This window comes from Cupressus sempervirens, chromosome 2, assembly GCF_028749045.1.
Source record: "Cupressus sempervirens isolate cs-2001-9-10 chromosome 2, ASM2874904v1, whole genome shotgun sequence".
Taxonomy (NCBI): Eukaryota; Viridiplantae; Streptophyta; class Pinopsida; order Cupressales; family Cupressaceae; genus Cupressus; species Cupressus sempervirens.
The window spans coordinates 710,017,617-710,035,487 of record NC_143119.1 but is presented as its reverse complement, the minus strand read 5'-3'; positions in this window follow the sequence as shown (position 1 = coordinate 710,035,487).

The following is a 17,871-nucleotide window of genomic DNA, read 5'->3' as shown; positions in this document are numbered from 1 at the left end:
CATTTATCATCCATAAATACATTTATAGCATTATGTTTATATTAGGTAGTATAAATAGACAAAATTAATGTTTCATGAACATAATTAAAAAATTATATAGAAATTTTTTTCATTCTCTCATATGTGTCTATGAGATAAAATTTATCTATTTTTCTACTATAATACATAACTGATGCAGGAGCATTCAGAGGTATAAGGGCAATCCTGTACTTAGACTTAGTTTCTATTTCATGTGTTTTCATTTTTGGACACCCATTTGGGTCAAATAAAGGTTCCAACTCTCACAGTTCCACTATCAGTGTGCTAGAAAATCTTGAAAAAATAGGAGCATGTAATTGGGTCATCATTTTGGTAAAATAGAAGGTGTGAATTGGCCAAATGAATGTAATTGTGATTTAGAACATTCCAAAAAAAGAATTAGGTCAAAAGGCCCCATGGTTTGAAAGTTATTGCAGTTTTTCAGGTTTTGGAGACCTCCTAAGAATGCTTCAAAGTCAAGTTAGGGGCATTAAATGACCTCAAAAAGGGCCAAAAAATGGGAGATGAGTGAAGCTGGTCCATAGGGCTATAGAGCACTTTGAGAGCTTTCTGAAAATGTAAACGGTTCATCAATCAGAGCTACGGTTCAAAATTTATGCCTCTCGAAAGTTTGGCTATTGTTTTTTGGATTCTTCTAGATTTGCGTCGACTCCTAACGTAGCTTTTGGAGCCTTCTATTTGGTCGGTGGATGCCTACTAGCACCTTCTAGAATGTATTCCTAGTCCTTAACCCTTCGAGGTCTATTTAAGGAGATTCCTGGCATTGTAAAAGGCAGTTCGGAGTGGAGTTTGAGAGGAGGTACTGAAAAGAGAAATTATCTCCACATTTATGCTATTGTAAGCCCTTAAGGCATATTTTGAAGTTTATTTGCTCTGTACTGAATGTACTAGCTTATTTTTCAGTTAATACAATTTCCCTTTTTCTGTTGTGTCCATTATGTTCTTGGGTTGTGTCCCCATCAATAACCTTCTTAACATAATTGAAAGTGTTTTCATTCATATCACGTATGCTATCACACCCATAAAAGTGTAACCACAATATTCAAAATAAATAACATTTTTTGGTTTGAACATTCACTCTGACCCAAAAAGAATTTGGGTTATGACCATTTACAATGTGATCATAGCCTAGGATTTCTTTGTCCCTCTTTATGCTATTTACGAGTTGTCTCCTTTTAATTTTTCAAGAAATCAATCTACACTAACTTCCTTTTTTTCTTATTAAAGGTTCGTAGTCAACAAATGAGTTATAGAATAAATTGTCCAATATATAAAATATTGGCCATTCTCTATTATGTGTTTCTTAAGACATTCACATAAGTAACATATCTATAGAAAATACCATGATATATCTCAATAGGAAAACTTGTATCCAAGATAACCTAAATAAAATTTCATTTTTCTGGTTGATATAGCTTCACGATTATAAAATATTAAGATCGATGACATTAGCTGAATGAAGTAATCTCACAATCATTTTTTATTCTTTAAAAGATGTTTGTATAACTTTAAATCACTAATTTAATCATGGTCTTTCCACAAGGTCTTCTAGAAGCAGTCCATGAACAATGATTGATCATTGATGTCTTTCGTAAAATTGTGAATTAGATTCATAGTACTCTCTTCCCTAATATTCAATGTATTTATTATATGTTTTGCCTTTCAATATATTGCTATCAATTTTCTTCTTCATTTTCCTAAAATGTGGTCTCTCCCTCCCCTCAGCCCCCCTTCTCTCTCTCTCTCTCTCTCTCTCACACACACACACACACACACACACACACACACAAAGATTACTTTGATAAATAAAAAATTGTGTATGATAAGCATACCAAAAAAAATTCTATTCAACATGAAAAGGATAATGGAAAATTAGTCACAAATACATTATCTCCTATCACTTCAAAGTTATGTTCTTCATGTGTACATATTTACAAATCAACCATAAATGGATTCAATATTGTTAGGGATGGAAATCTATATAATAAAAATTAAAATCTCTTTCTAGTAAAAAATAAAGAAAACCTATAATTGGTATTACATAAATAATCAATTTACTTCCTTTACCTCTTTAATGTTAAGCATTTCATAGCTTGAAAAATAGAGAAAATACAAAGAACATTCACAAGGACATGCATGGAGGAAAATAGGAGAATAATGACCTTAGTAAATTGGAAAATGGTACATAAAAAAAAAATATAAGGAAAATTAGGTATTATAATGATTATTCCTATGAACACAACTATTATGGCAAAAGTTGGGTGAAAACTAGCTCTCCACCAAGTTGAATAGTGTGAGATTATTAGTGTAATATATTTGATTGTAAGGATAAGATTGAGATAGATGATGTTTGTTTCCCCTTTAAGGGTTTCTTTGGATTTTTGGTGCTCTTGACCAAGTTAAGTGCCTTGAATAGCAAGTTGGATCTTTATTTGAAGAAGATTATGGATTTGGAGAGAGATACACATAACACTAACAAATTGAGAAAATGTTGGACATGTTCTTTGATTTAGATAGAGGAATGCTAAACATTGCTAAGTTTTGATGTAGGATAATGTATAGTTTAACCACCACCTTCTGCCTCCTATAGATGCATCCAAAAGATACTAATGGGGTTTTAAAAAAGAGCTTCTCAAATTTCTATTTGAGGAGTGGCTCAAAACACTAAGGAGTGCAAGGAATAAACAAAGGGCTCAGTCAAACAACTCCAATTTCTTACCATCTCCTCATTTTTCTATTAATTCTAGGTTCAATGTCTATCTAGTGATCTTTCTTTCTTTGTTTCTTTAACTAGCCTACCCATTAACACAACTATTAAGTTGTTGCCTCATGTGGACAACACCCTTATTTTATTTCTTTTTGATTAAAAATGTATATAACAATCACCATTAAAATATAGATGATACAAAGACATTAAATTTTTTAGCTAGGCATGTAGTATGTAAATTGTAAAATATATTCATGTTTGATTAGTGCAAACATGAAGTTGATTGAAATGATAGAATTATGTAATTGAAAACCATTATCTATGCATCCAAGGGGTTTAAATTTCTATAATAAAAGAAATAGAAGCTCTATGTGATTGTTAAAAATAGAAAAAATATCTCTTCTATACACCACAAGTTGATTCCAATGCATCATCTATGTGTTATTGAAATCTGATAGAATCTACTTTAAAAAAAAAAAAATATTTGTTTTTCTCATTTATCATTAATTACAAAATAGGATCAATGACACATTTATTCACAAATGTATCCGTAGGGGCACCAATCAATGGATAATTTAGGAGCAAGGTAGCACATAAGTCACAACTAAGGTCATTCAGTGTGCCAAAAAATTAGCATTGGAATCACAAAGAAGAATATAATTATTTATAATAATTTCCACATTCAATCTTCCAAATATCACATTGACAATGAAGTGACACCATAGTCCATTTTGAAGCTTTGTTCCTATATCTTTGGGACTATACACACACAATTAATTATAATAATATAATCATAATTTTGAAGATCATACATCATACAAATTTAATCTTTGCATAAAAATTCAAGATTTAAATACAAATCACAAGTACAATTTTATTGTGTGATTATTATAATCAATAGTTCTATTTATTCAATGACTATGATTTAATCTTCATACTGTGAAATAAAATTTCATTTGATATGAAGTATTTTGTACAAAATATCAACTAGGACATATTCATCACCAAGAGGGACCCACCATATTATCTTTGTTGAAAAATGAGTTTTCTATTGGTTAAAATCCTCCATTTGACATTTCTTACCAAGTTGTGGAAAATTAATATGTATATATATTTTAAAATAAAAGACCATTGGCATATATATATATATATACATATGTATATACATATATATATATATACATATAGATATATATATACATATAGATATATATATATATATACATATATATATATATATGTATATATACATATGTATACATACATATATATATATACATACATATATATATATGTATATGTATATATATATCTATATGTATATATACATATATATATATATCTATATGTATATATATATCTATATGTATATATATATCTATATGTATATATACATATGTATATATATACATATATATATGTATGTATATATATATCTACATATGTATATATATATATATAAAATAGGAAATTACAATGAAAGATTGATATACAATCGTGTTGTTCATAATAGATTGAACTAGGAGAATGATAAAAAAAACCATAACCATAGATACAAAATGGTATGGAAAGTTGAAATAAAATTATATAATCATTAATGCATAAACTGAAGTTAAAACACTTAACTTGCAAAATACATAAATTGTAAGTTAAAACACTTAACTTACAAAAGTACCTTTATAGATTCTTATATAGTAATTTTTATAATGCAATGTGCCCAATCAGTTGAATAAAAAATTGTTATGTTTATTTCATAGTTCATCTAATAAGGATGGTTAAAAACACTCAATCATCACAAGTCCTTTTAATTAATGATTAATTAAAAAATATGTTGGAAACATACTTTATTTTGATAGCGGTGTATTGATTAATACAAAGATGAGTAAATCCTCTTGAAAAGTAATAAGATTGCTTCACAACTCCTAAAAAGTCATGTCTTGACTACATTGAAATAAATCAATGGTCAACTTGGTCTTTTAAAAAATGAACTTTTATAGTAAATGTGTTAAAGTTTGATGCAAGAGCATCCTAGGTGTAAGAGCAATCTTGGATCACCCAAAAATATTTTATTTTCAGTCTTTTCTATTTTAATAAGAGCTAGTAGACATGGTGGTTACTATTTCTGGGAGCTTACTATTTTTATTAAGATTTTCATACAAGCTCAAAATGTTCTCATTTTCTACATGAAGGTTCATTTTAGAATTATAAGCCTACCATAAAAATCTCATTGCTCCAACTTAAGTACCAGAGAAGTTATTGTGGATTTTTCAGTGAAAAATTTAGGAAAACAATCTTCAGGCTCATCATTGGAGGCTTAGAGTGTCTAGATGAGGTTTGAAAACCCAAAGGAAGGGTGCTTGAGAAATTTCAAGGTTGTAGATCACAAGATGACATTTCTGAAAAGTGGTTATAATAGCCAATCAAAGAAATAGTTCGAGAGTTATGACCTTCCGAAGTTGGGCTACCCAAAATTTCTAAAATAATTTTTCAAAGATGTATTTAGCCGAATCTATATGTATTTTTAGGTTCGTTAGCCCTAGGTATTAAGTTTGAGCATCTAGAACCTTCCTGGGAGGCATAAATTTGCCTATTTAAGAAAGACCCAAACATTGTCTAAAACAACTCTAGGTGATAGTTCATAGCTCAGTCTTCTAGATTACTATAATGAAGGCATCCATGTGAGTAAGCATATTGTAATTATGAATTCTTTAATTCTGCATTTGTGATGATAATGGTTGTTTCTTTGTTTCTATTATGAGTTTATGGTATTAAGGAGAGCACCCTTCATCAAAGTTCTTTCAATCTTTAAAAGTACATTAACATGTATGATATATGATATAAAGGTTTCTAAGTGACATTTTCATAAAAAAATTTAAAGTTAAGATGCTTTCTTGAAATGAATAAATTCTAATACCTATTCAAAATTAACTACAGAAGTAGTAAGATAACAAGAAGTATAAATGCAAAATTTTAACTTAAGAAACAACGATGACATAGAATTTCCTCTCAAACTAGACTTGTATAAAGCTTACGATAGGGTCAACTGGAATTTCCTCTTTGTTGTCCTTCAGGCCTTTGGTCTCGATGCTTAGGTATGCAAACTCATCTCTCAGCTCGTATCTTCTCCCTCTTTGTCAGTTCTGGTTAATGGTCTCCCCACTCCTTTTTTCTCCCCCTCAAGGGGTTTAAGGCAGGGTGACCCTATTTCTCCTATCATTTTTGCTATCTTAGTGGAATGCCTGGGCAAACTCATCCAGCTGAAGATCCGAGATAGGAGTTTGAAATGTCTAAGGCCTTCTTTGGGACCCTCTTCTTTCATCCACCAGCAATTTGTGGATGACACTATCTTGGGGGGTGAAGCCTCTATCCAAGAGGCCAAGACTTTCAAAAGCATTCTAAACTCCTACACCAAAGGCTTGGGATAAGCTATCAATTTGGATAAGAGTTCGATTTTCTTCCTCAACACCCCCTTGTAGAGGCAGAGGAAAATTGCTCGCATCTTGGGTTGTGGCATCGGGTACTTGCCTGTGACTTATCTTGGGCTACCTCTTGGTATGAAACCTCTGGATTCCTTTTGGATTAGCATTATAGAAAAATTCAACAAGAAACTTGCAGGTTGGAAAGGGGCCACCCTCAGTCAAGTAGGCAAATGCTCTCTGGTTAACTCTATTCTCTAGAACCTCCCAACCTACGCCCTCAGTCTTTTTAGGATTTTGGTTAAGTTTACAGAAAGAATGGAGAGGATTCAGAGGGATTTTCTCTGGACAGTGACTGATGACCACAAGAGATACCACCTAGTTGTTTGGGACCTTGTCTGCTAGCCTAAAAGCTAGGGAGGTCTTGGTATTAGAAAAATTTCTCACCTTAATCAAATCCCTTTTGGCTAAACATCCTTGGCACATCCAAAGTACACGTGTTTGGAGGGATATTCTGGTTGAGAAATAGCTGGATAGACAGTCTCTTATCTCCATATTTCAAGGGGACAAGCTGCCAACAAGATCCCAGATTTGGAATGGGATCTTGAAGGCCCTCCCCCTTGCAAAATCCATGGCTAAATGGAAAGTTGGAATGAGAGACAAAATTCTTTTTTGGTAGGATAGCTAGCTATGTCAGGAACCCCTCATTAATCACCCCATTTTTGGGAGGTGGGCTGATCAGTGTATTGGCAGATACGATTTGATGGTTAGGAACTACAAGAATGGTAATGAATGGCACAATTTGGCTAATATTTCATAGGACCTCAAGCCTTTAATGTCCTCTTTGAATGCCATCTTCACCAACCAGAATGGCAACTCTTTAGTTTGGGGAGATTCTTCAGGGGACCTTTACTCTGTGGCCTTTGGCTATCTATCCCTAGTGAGCAAAGAGGAGAAACCTATTTGGGCCAAATCTTGGACCCCTAGGCTTACACCTAAGATAAATTTTTTTTTTTGGCTCCTCTTACAAGATAAAATCCTCACCCAGGGTAATTTAGCCAAGAGAGGCCAAATATTAACTAATAGATGTTTCCTTTGTAAGCAAGATCAGGAAATGGTTAATCATATGTTCATCCACTGCCCCTTCTCCTCCAAGGTGTGGAGCCATTTGACTACTAACCTGGACTTCAATTGGTGCCCTCTAGCTTGCATCTAGGATTTCTTTAGTCAGTGGAGAAGCAACCACCAAAGATTGAAATCTTAGCTATTGAGCTCCTGGATCCTCCCACACTTCTGTTGGGGAATTTGGAAGGGGCACAACAATAGGATTTTTAGAGATAGGGAAGCTCTTGAGGTTATTATAGCTAAGAAAATCAAAGGCACAATGACAAAGAACTATGCTATAACCAGAGAAGGAGACATTAAGGTTGGAGGGAACAACAAAGCCAAGAAAGAAGACAACATCAAAAGAAGATAGGAGGCTATTTGGTCTTTTCTCCTTGAGAATTGGCATAAAGCCAATTTCGATGGGGTGGCCAAGGGGAATCCAGGGCCAGCTGGATGCAGAGGAATCATAAGAAATAGCTCAGGAGGTGGCATTATTGCTATCTCTTCCCCTATTGGCCACCAAACCAATCATCTAGCTGAAGCCAGTGCTGCTAGGTTCATTGTTAAGTTGGCACTAGCCTCAAGGATTAAGCAACTATGGCTTGAAGGTGACTCCTTAAATATAATAAATTGCATTCTAGGAGCCACTAAACCCTCCTGGACCATTGAAAGCATTATTGAGGACCTAAAATCAGACCTAAGGAAATTTGAAAACTTCCACGTCAGCCACATTTATCGTGAAGCAAACACGGTCGCTAACTGGTTCACCAACGAAGTGGTTATAAGTAAGTTAGTGATGATGTGGGGAAGCAATACTGTTTTTCTGGCAGTGGTGACTGAGCTAATCTGAAAGGAGCAAATCCATGGCACCAACATAACATCTCTTTAATGATGATAGGATTTGCTAAATCGTATTTTAAAAAGGGAATTATTTGGAGTTATGCAAAACCCCCTTCATTTCATAATCATGTGTATGGAAGACACGAGCGTAAGGAAGCGAGAAATAAACCCATTAACTAGCACAAAATCATTTTTTCTCTCAACACCTTCTGCTACTCTAAATTTGGCAAAATTGCTAGTGGATTAGGGTTAGTTGAGATGAAATCAGAAATGGTGGGAGAAAGGATTAGAAGAGAGCCATGGGGTGAAGAAGAGAGGTGGAAAGAGAAGAAGAAGGTCTAGAGAAAGCTCCAAAAGGGTGGTATAGCTAAATACATGGAGAAGCTTCATGGTTTTGATGCAGAGGTCACTAAAGCTATGGTTGATTCCTAGAAAAATGGCAAGGTCAAAATTGATGGAGTTTCCCACCAAATCATCGAGGGTCTTATTGCAAAGGTAATTGGCCTTTCTCAGGATGGTTTGAACTTCTACAGGGACAAGAAGATGTCCGCCAACACTGTCAATGACTTTGTCAAGGATGATAAGGAGAAAAGAAAATTGGTAAAGCTTGACACCTTCTACGACATTGAGTCCATCAAAAATTTCTGGAGGTATGTTCTTAGGATTATCATTGAATATGTCACTCTTGACCCCAGGTTTGATAGAATCAAGACTCATTATTTTGTTCTGTTAAATCATTTTAGACACAAAGTGAAAATTTCTCTTTTGTTTTACATTTTCACCTCCATGGAAAAGAATATAGAGGGGTTCAAGAAATGCCCTGTTAAAAACCCTGCCCTCCATGAGGGTCTCCTGCTTCTGGTTTATGAGTTCTTGAAAACCCTCACTATTGGTAAAACCATTGGGGTTTTGGGCAATGCTTTAGAGGACACCACTAGTTCTGATTCTGGGGATGAGCTTGAAATAAAATCAGAGAAAATTGACATCCCATGCAAAGTTACCCCTGCTACCCGTGATCCCCGCATCCCTAGTAGGAAGAGCCCCATATGTCTTCCCCCAATCCCCCCCTCTCCTCATCTCAAGGAGGTGAAAGAGGCCAGTGATGATGAAGTGGATTCTGATACAGAGTCTAAGGAGGAGGATTCAGAGACGGGGAAGGATATTGAGATGGAAGAAGATAAGGGGAGAGAAAATGACAAGGAGGCGGTGACCCCTATAGACCCCAAGGATAACCCCAAGAAAAGAAAAGTAAACTAGGTCCTACCTTAGAAACATCCCAACAGCCTTGTTAACATGCCCCCAAGCCCCACCCAACCCAATTCACCTTAGGAGGTTCCCATTGCACCCCCAGAGGAGATGATTGAAATCATGGTTGAAAAAGGGGGGTAGGTTATCAGAAAGAATAAGAGGAGGGCTTGGAGGAACTTCTATGGGGACAAAGTCAGTTTAGGTATTGTTAGAGAACCTGCCAAAATCTAGGTGCTGGAGGACCTTGACAAAAACACCCAATACAATGAGCTCATTGACCCTGCTCTTTTGGTTCTCTCTAACAATGTGCGTGAAACTAGCTTCAACTTTCTAAACAATGCAAAGAACAATCTGATTGACAAATTTTAGTCCATCAAGTGGATTTTTTAGGAAATTGAGGCTCTGAAGGATAGGAGCAACCAACCCAAAAACCAAGGAACTGACAAGGACCAGGATGCTAGAGGAAGAAATGACCAGGTGGGAAGCCAGGAGAAAGATAGAGGTCAGGTCTCTAGAGACCATCACGATAATAGGCTCACCCAGCTTGAGCAGAAGGTCCAAAGGCTAGATTCTGTCCACCAGATAATCACCAAACAGATAGTGGACACCCTTCATACCTTGAATGAGAACATTGTCAATTTGGGGGACTATCTGACTACCACTGGCCTTGAAAGGGATGCAGAGAAAAACATAGACTAAGGATTCAACTGGGATGTTCTTCAGAAAGAGGCCAGTGACCAGGCGAATCAGGGGAACCAGATGAACACTCCTACCAGGATTCAAGAGGGCGTGGCCAGTCAAAAGGACAAAGATGCTACAAAAATCTTGTAGGCCATGGACACAGATGACCACTAGCTTTCTCGCCTATCCTTTCCTCTCCGGCCTTTGGTCATTGGCTACGGGCCTTATTTTGTCTCTAGCATTTTGAGGCAGTTTTTAATTTTTTTTTACTGTTTTATTTAGCTCTTTTCGCTGTAAAACTTTGGGTTTCAAGATCATTGTAAAACCTGTTTTACCTAATAAAAAACAATGATGACATAGAACTCATTATTTATTCTAAAAGATTAGACTAGATCAACAAAACTAACACCTTAATAGTCAATTTTGTCAAAAATTAGATGCAACATTGATGCAAATCTCTAACTAATACTAATTACTAGTTATTCATATGTAAAGATATGGAAACATTTATGCAACATCCAAACTATACTATTTATTATAATAATCAGTTCAAATCTAACTAAATTTAATTAAAGTCTCTAATTTTTAATTAATTAATAATTAGAATAATTAGTACAATTTGGATGTTGCAAAAACAATGGTAAAAACTACACCCTAACTAAAGTAAAACCCATAACTAGGCTCTTGGAATGAGAACCTAATAATTAAAATATATTGAAATAAATACACGGAGACCCTAAATAAATGATCAAGTTCCCATGTATGGCTAAGGGTCATGCACAACCAATTGCAATTTTCCTTCTAGTCAAACAATGATTTCTTTCAAATGTGGCCCATGTTGAAAGGTTTGATGATCTAGATTAATGTTTGAAAAGGTCAAAAATGAACAAAAACAACCAAATGGTTGAATAGTTAAGATTTACATTGGTATTCAAGTTGCCTTTTGAATAAGAAAATATACAAATAAATCCATTGACCATCTCTCAAATCCTCGAATATTGGGATTTAAGAGTAAGTTGACCTTTTCAGTTTCTTGTTTGATTCCATGAACCCAAACAATGTTTGTTTTGACTCCACGAATATAATAAGTTTTATCTATAATTCCAATAGCACATAATTGTGTTGCATCTTTTTATAATTAGTCTCTTAGTAACTTTAACTTAGAGATCATTTTTGAATTTTTAAACTATGAGTAGATGCCTAAGTTTTATTAAGTACATTAAAAGAATTTAGTTTGACTAATCTTATTTATTGATTGAATAATTGATATTATTTATTCAATTAATGTTATCATTTTATTTAAATTAATCTAATTAATTACATTATACCTTTGGTATATAATTAATAATGAATAATAAATAATTATATGAATTAATCTCAACTAATTCCTTTATTAATTAAGAACAAATATTAATTTATTTTAGTTAATTTACTTTGTCATTTCCCTCTTTGCACCAAAAAAATGAATTAATTTAAATAATTAATTCATTTTTGTTACATCTTTCCTAATGTTAACCAACTTTTAACCAAACCCTAATCTAACCCATTAACTAACTCATGATTCCAATCAACCTTATCCCCTTAAACTTTGATTGACCCCTAACCCACTAACCCACCCAAGGTTCAAATAAATTGTATCCTCTTAAACTTATGCTAACTACCCCCTAATGTGAGCACATTCCTATTTTTTATTAAATGGGAAAATAACTCCCTTTTTTGTGGTATCCCTCCAAAATCGATACCTAGTATCCCCTCAGCTAGTCATTCTTTGGGATGTTACTTATCATTTATGATCTCAAGTGTTACATCCTCGAGACCCATTACGCTGCAATCAAATCCTATTCAAACCCCTTCATTTCCTTCACATCTTAATCCATTTTCATTCATAGAAATAACACAGTGCCAAATTATTTACTCATCTTAGCAGCACTAATCGCATGCTTTGCATCCATTTTTAGCACCATGTTAGTACAATGTCACTTATTTTAGGATCACTGTCATAATTGCATCTTCATATTTGTTACATCTTAAATTAGACACACTCCAATTTAATGAAGATTCAACACCTATTTAATGTGAGATCGTCAATCTCCTTGTTCCTTTCCTTCTTTCTTCCCTTTCTATCATTTCTCCTAGGTGGAATTGGGGTAAAATCTAATAGATCTTCTTTAAAGATTCTATTTTCATGGCATTAAGCCCTAGGTAGGATCTATCCTCCTAGGTCTTCCCTTCTCTTCATCTATCCACTTGGAATCTATTCTCCACGCAAAGAAAAAACCATATCTCAAACTCTATTCCTGATTTCTAGGATCTATGACTTGTTTTGGGATCCCAAAGGTTCTAGCCCCTAGTTGTCAAGGGCATAATTTGCTCTTGATTGGGCCCTATTTTGGGTCTCGTGTCTAGATATCTTTGGGGTATTAATTCCTAAGCATGTTGGCCTACGAGAGTGAGTTGAATTTGAGCTCTATATAAACCCTTCCATTTTCTCCATTTCACATCCACAAGCATTATAATATCTAGAATACATCAACTTCATATCAAGCACTCATGCACTAGCACTCAAGTTTTCAAGCGTTCAAGTCTTCAAGCATTCATTCAAGTGTTCCTGCATTGAAGATCAAGGATTCAAGTATTCAAGAAATTGAAGGATTTGATCTTCAAGGTCTTCTTCAATCCACTCAAGATCCTTTGTTGCATTTTCTACATCCATTTATCTTCGTCTTCTTAATCCAAATCAATTGGCAAAGTAAGAGCATTTCATTTGATTCGAGATATCCTACTATTGTAAGGTGAATTTGAACATTTTATTTACATTTCATGTTATTTAAATTATTTCAATTCAAGTTAATTCCTAAACTAGGGTTTGACCAAGGAAAACCCCCTATCAACAACAAAAGCACATTTTTATTGGAGGTTGCAAATATCAAATCAATTAATAGGCTGCAAATCCGAGTATTTTTTTGACTTTCTTCAAAACTATGAAATTAGAATTGTTGTTGCACACATTCTATCAAGGATTATTGAGCCACCTTTGATGCATCAATGGTGACTGAGCTACCCCTGATCATCCAGTTCGCACCAGACACATTGCTAGAACAATTTTTGGGTTTTGTCCATTGTCTAGTTTCAAGTCTAGATTCAATGATTTCCATTCATTCTGACCAACACAACAAGCATAAAAATAGGTTCTAAAGGTGTGTTCTCTACCTTATCTATTCTTTCAGTGTATTTAGTTATATCTATCTCTAGTTTCTCACGTCATCTAGGGTCTTAAAGGATTTGGATATCTTTTCCCCTATTTTTCCTAGACCCAATTTTCATTAATGCTCCTTGTTTGGTTAGCACTAGTTTCTCTATATGCAATTCTTTAGAATTGGGACTGAAAGGACTCATCACTTTGTCTTGCCTCCCTATGTTATGTTATGTGTGCATGGTTATGTGATGAAATTAGGCTCTATATTCTTGATTCATATTTTTACCACTACATTAATTGTTGAACCCTACTTACAACATTTCCACTTCTGATTTGGTATTAGATTCCTTATTAGACATTTACATTATCTTGTATTATCTTGTGATCTATCTTTGCATGCACTATATCTTTCTTTGCACTACATTGGATTTTAGTTCATATCATATGATTATATTTCTTTTGTGTCTTCTTGCCTTGATTGGTATATGACATTTACTACTTTTTGTCCTACTTATGGCATCTCTATTAGGAAAAGTGATAGACTCATGACTTTGTTTGATCTAGGTTCCTCTTCTCCTCATCTTAGAAACCTTAGTGACCCTATGTTTTCTCATTATCTTGATTCTTCAATGGATCATGAATCTTCCCACTTATCTCATGACAAGGATGAAGCTTTTAGAGTTCCTCCTAAACAAGTTGACAAAAGTGCTACTTTTTTTGATAAATACATGATTGGATTCTTCAAGAAAATCATTATACTGAGATTATCGCTTCTTTTGATGCTCTTAAGAAAGTGATATGTAATGATGAACATGATGTTAATATGTTGTGTGGTCTTACTCACCTTATCCGTATTCATGTTAAGCCTTTAACTCAAGTTTCTTTAGAAGTAGGAATGACTCCCACTTGTTTCTAGTCTTGAACCTATCTTACCTATTTCTACACCTATCTCTAGCATTCCTACTTATGTTGCTCCTATTTTGACTACCTTTGTTCTATCATCTAATCCTCTTAATAACCATCCTATTCCTTATTTTCTTGTGAGTGTTCCACCTATTTCCTTGTTTACTTTACAACATTCATATAATAATGTTCCTTTCACTTACCCTAATCCTCCTACTATGGTTCCTAGTGTTTTGCTCGTAGTTTTGTTCTATTCTAGCTAATTTGTACACCCTTCCTAGCGTGTCAAATGTGCATGTGCCACCTATTTCCTCTAGGAATTCTATTATCCTCAACCTTGCTTAGACTATGTATTCTTTACAACAACAACTTTCTTCCTTTACTCAATATAAGTTTAATATTCCTACATGTGATATGGGTAGTCCTTTTACTTCTGACATTATCCACACTATTGGTTTTCAACAAGCTAATATGCCTCATCTTGACACTTATAATGGTAAAGATGATCTTGTGACACATCTAAAAAAATTCTAAGTTCAATGTAGTGATTATGCTCATGATCATGTGATTTTAGCTAAGTTGTTTGCTCACACTTTTCATGATAGATCTTTGTAATGGTATTTATCTTTTCCACCTTATTCTATTGATTCCTTTCTTAAACTTGCTAATGCCTTTATACACCAATTTTAGAATAATATTGGTCCTTTTATTTCTTTGACTGATTTGATGCACCATAAACAAGGTCCTAACTAGAAAATGACTAATTTTATTGGTATATTTAAGCATTTGCATGCTCATATTTCTTATCCTGTACTTGATATTTATATTCACCATATGTCAATTGAAAATTAATAAAAAGACATTAGAGATAAGATTCTTCTTACTAAGTTGACTTCTATTTCACAACTATGTGTAACACTCCATAATTATCAATTATATGTGAGTTAGTTTGAGAGAACCACTCAATGATTCTTGTACTTGTTGATAACAGTGATGCCACACCTAGTCATAACAAATTTTATAAACCTACCAACTATGTCAAGAACAATAAAGCCACTAATATAGTAGATGATCAAGTAGATGTTGCATCTCGTGCTGCCACTACTTTGTCTATAATGTTAGATTGTGGTGACTAATTAAGGAATTACTATACATGCTCCATAATTTTTGGGCCCTATTTAATCAAGATTTTGGGTTGACATGTAATTATTATTTATAACCCTAAAAGTGGTAAAAAAACTTGTATATAAGGGCTTAGGGTTAGAGATTGTTTCATTGAGGTTATGTGAAAATTGGTTCTTGTGGTGGCATTGAGCTATAAGGGATTATGAATTGTAATAAGGTTGTAATCACTAAATCGTAAAAATATTGGACTTGCTGTTTGGTGAAGGTAGCCCAAGGTTTGGGTGAACCACGTTAAATCTTGGTGTCTTGTGTTCTTTTCTATGTGATCTATTATTTTTTGATATTGTTTATATTTGCATGTAATTTTTATTTCTATCTGAAGTTTAATCATAACAAGTGGTATTAGAGCGAGGTTGTTTTTTAGTTATCCTCTACAAGAAATTCTCACAATTGAGTGGGAGCAATGGAAAATGATGGTAAGATGAGGGTTGATAAGTTTAATGGGGAAAACTTTCAGTTATGGAAAATGAAAATGGAGGACTATCTTTATCAGAAGGATTTATGAAAGCCATTGGAAGGAAAAACTAAGAATTAGGGATCTATGTCAAATGACGAATGAGATCTTTTAGACAAAAAGGAACTTGGAAGCATTTGATTATACCTATTACCATTGGTGGCATTTAATATTACAAAAGAAAAAATGATGAAAGAGTTGATGGAAACCCTAAAGAAATTGTATGAAAAGTCCTTTGCTTCAAACAAGGTATTTTTCATGAAGCGTTTATTTAATATGAAAATGACAGAAGGTGGATTTTTTGTGGATCATTTAAATGAGTTTAATATTGTTACTAGTTAGTTATCTTCAATGGGTATTAATTTTGATGAAAAAATTAGGGCTCTCTTGATTTTGTGTTCTTTGCCTAAAAGCTGGAATGGCATGGTAATCATTGTGAGTAGTTCTATTTTTGGATGTAATACACTAAAATATGATGATGTGATCGGAGTTATTTTGAGCGAGGAAACTCATAGGAAAAAATTAGGTGGATTTACATTAGGAAGTGCTTTGAATGCACAAAGTTGAGGTAGAATGACTAAGTGAGCAAGTAATTCCAAAAATCATGGGAAATCAAGAGGAACGTCAAAGGGGAGGAGGTCTCAATTGAGAGGACCAAACAACTGCTAGTACTATGGTAAAACAAGGTATAAAAAGAAAGATTGTTGGACTCAAAAGAAAAATGAAGGAGATAAACTAGATGGAGACAAGGAGGTGAATGTGGTAAGTAAAAAAATTGAAGAGGATTCTTTTCTTCTATCTTTAGAAAGTGTTGATGATTCATGAGTTTTAGATTCTCGTGCTTCATTTCATACTACACCTCATAGAGGTTATTTCAATAATTAGGTCCAAGGAAATTTTGGACTTGTTTATTTGGGGGATAATGAACCCTTTCAGTTTGTTGGAGAGGGAAAAGTTAAGATTAAGTTGTAGAATGTAATCATTGGCTACTACATGAGGTAAGACATGTTCCAAGGCTGAGTAGGAATTTAATTTCAGTAGGGCAACTCAATGATGAGGGTTGTGTAGTTACTTTTAATGATAAAAATTGGAAGGTTTCAAAAGGTTCCATTGTAGTAAAAAAAGGTGTGAAAGTAGGTACCTCATATATACAGTTCATATTGTTCCTTCTACTTTAATTGTTTCAGAGAAAAATGAATGTTCAGGAACAATTGCCATAGTTGAGCAGGGAGAAAAAATACTTGCTGTAAATTTTGATATAACACTATAGCACAATAGACTTGGGCACATGAGGGAGAAAGGTATGAAAGTACTTCATTCAAAGAAAGTTCTACTAGGTTTGAAATATGTTAATATGGATTTCTGTGAAAGTTGTGTGCATTGAAAACAAAAGAGAGTGAGTTTTGTGAAGACTAGGAAGGAAAATAAAAAGGAGAAATCAAAGCTTGTGTATATCGATGCATGGGAACTGGCTTAGGTATCTTCCCTTGGAGACTCTCATTATTATGTTACATTTATTGATGATGTAACTAGAAAAATATGGGTTTATTTCCTTAGACATAAATTTGATGTATTTCAAACTTTTAAGAAATGGAAATGCTTGGTTGAAAATGAGACTGGTAAGAAATAAAAATGTCTCTGATTTGATAATGGTGGTTAGTATTGTAGTTATGAATTTGAAGATTATTGCTCCACTAATGCTTTTCATAGACAAAAAATTATTCCAAGGACTCCACAAGAAAATAGAGTGGCTGAAGGCATGAACAAGACTATAATGGAGCATACAAGGAGCATAAGGTTACACTGGGTTGCCCCTACACATGTGGGTGGAGGCTATCAGTACTACTATATATTTGATTAATAGAGGTCCCTCTACTCCTTTGGATTGTAGTATTCTAGAGGAAGCATGGATTGGTAAGAAGGTGAGTTATTCTTTTCTCAAAACCATTGGTTGTGAAGCATTTTATAGAATCTAAAAGTAGAACCAAGCTAGAAGCTAAGTCAAAGAAATGTGTATTTTTTGGATATGACATTAATGAATTTGGTTATAGGCTTTGGAATTTTGAAAATCATAAAATTGTAAGAAGTAGGGATG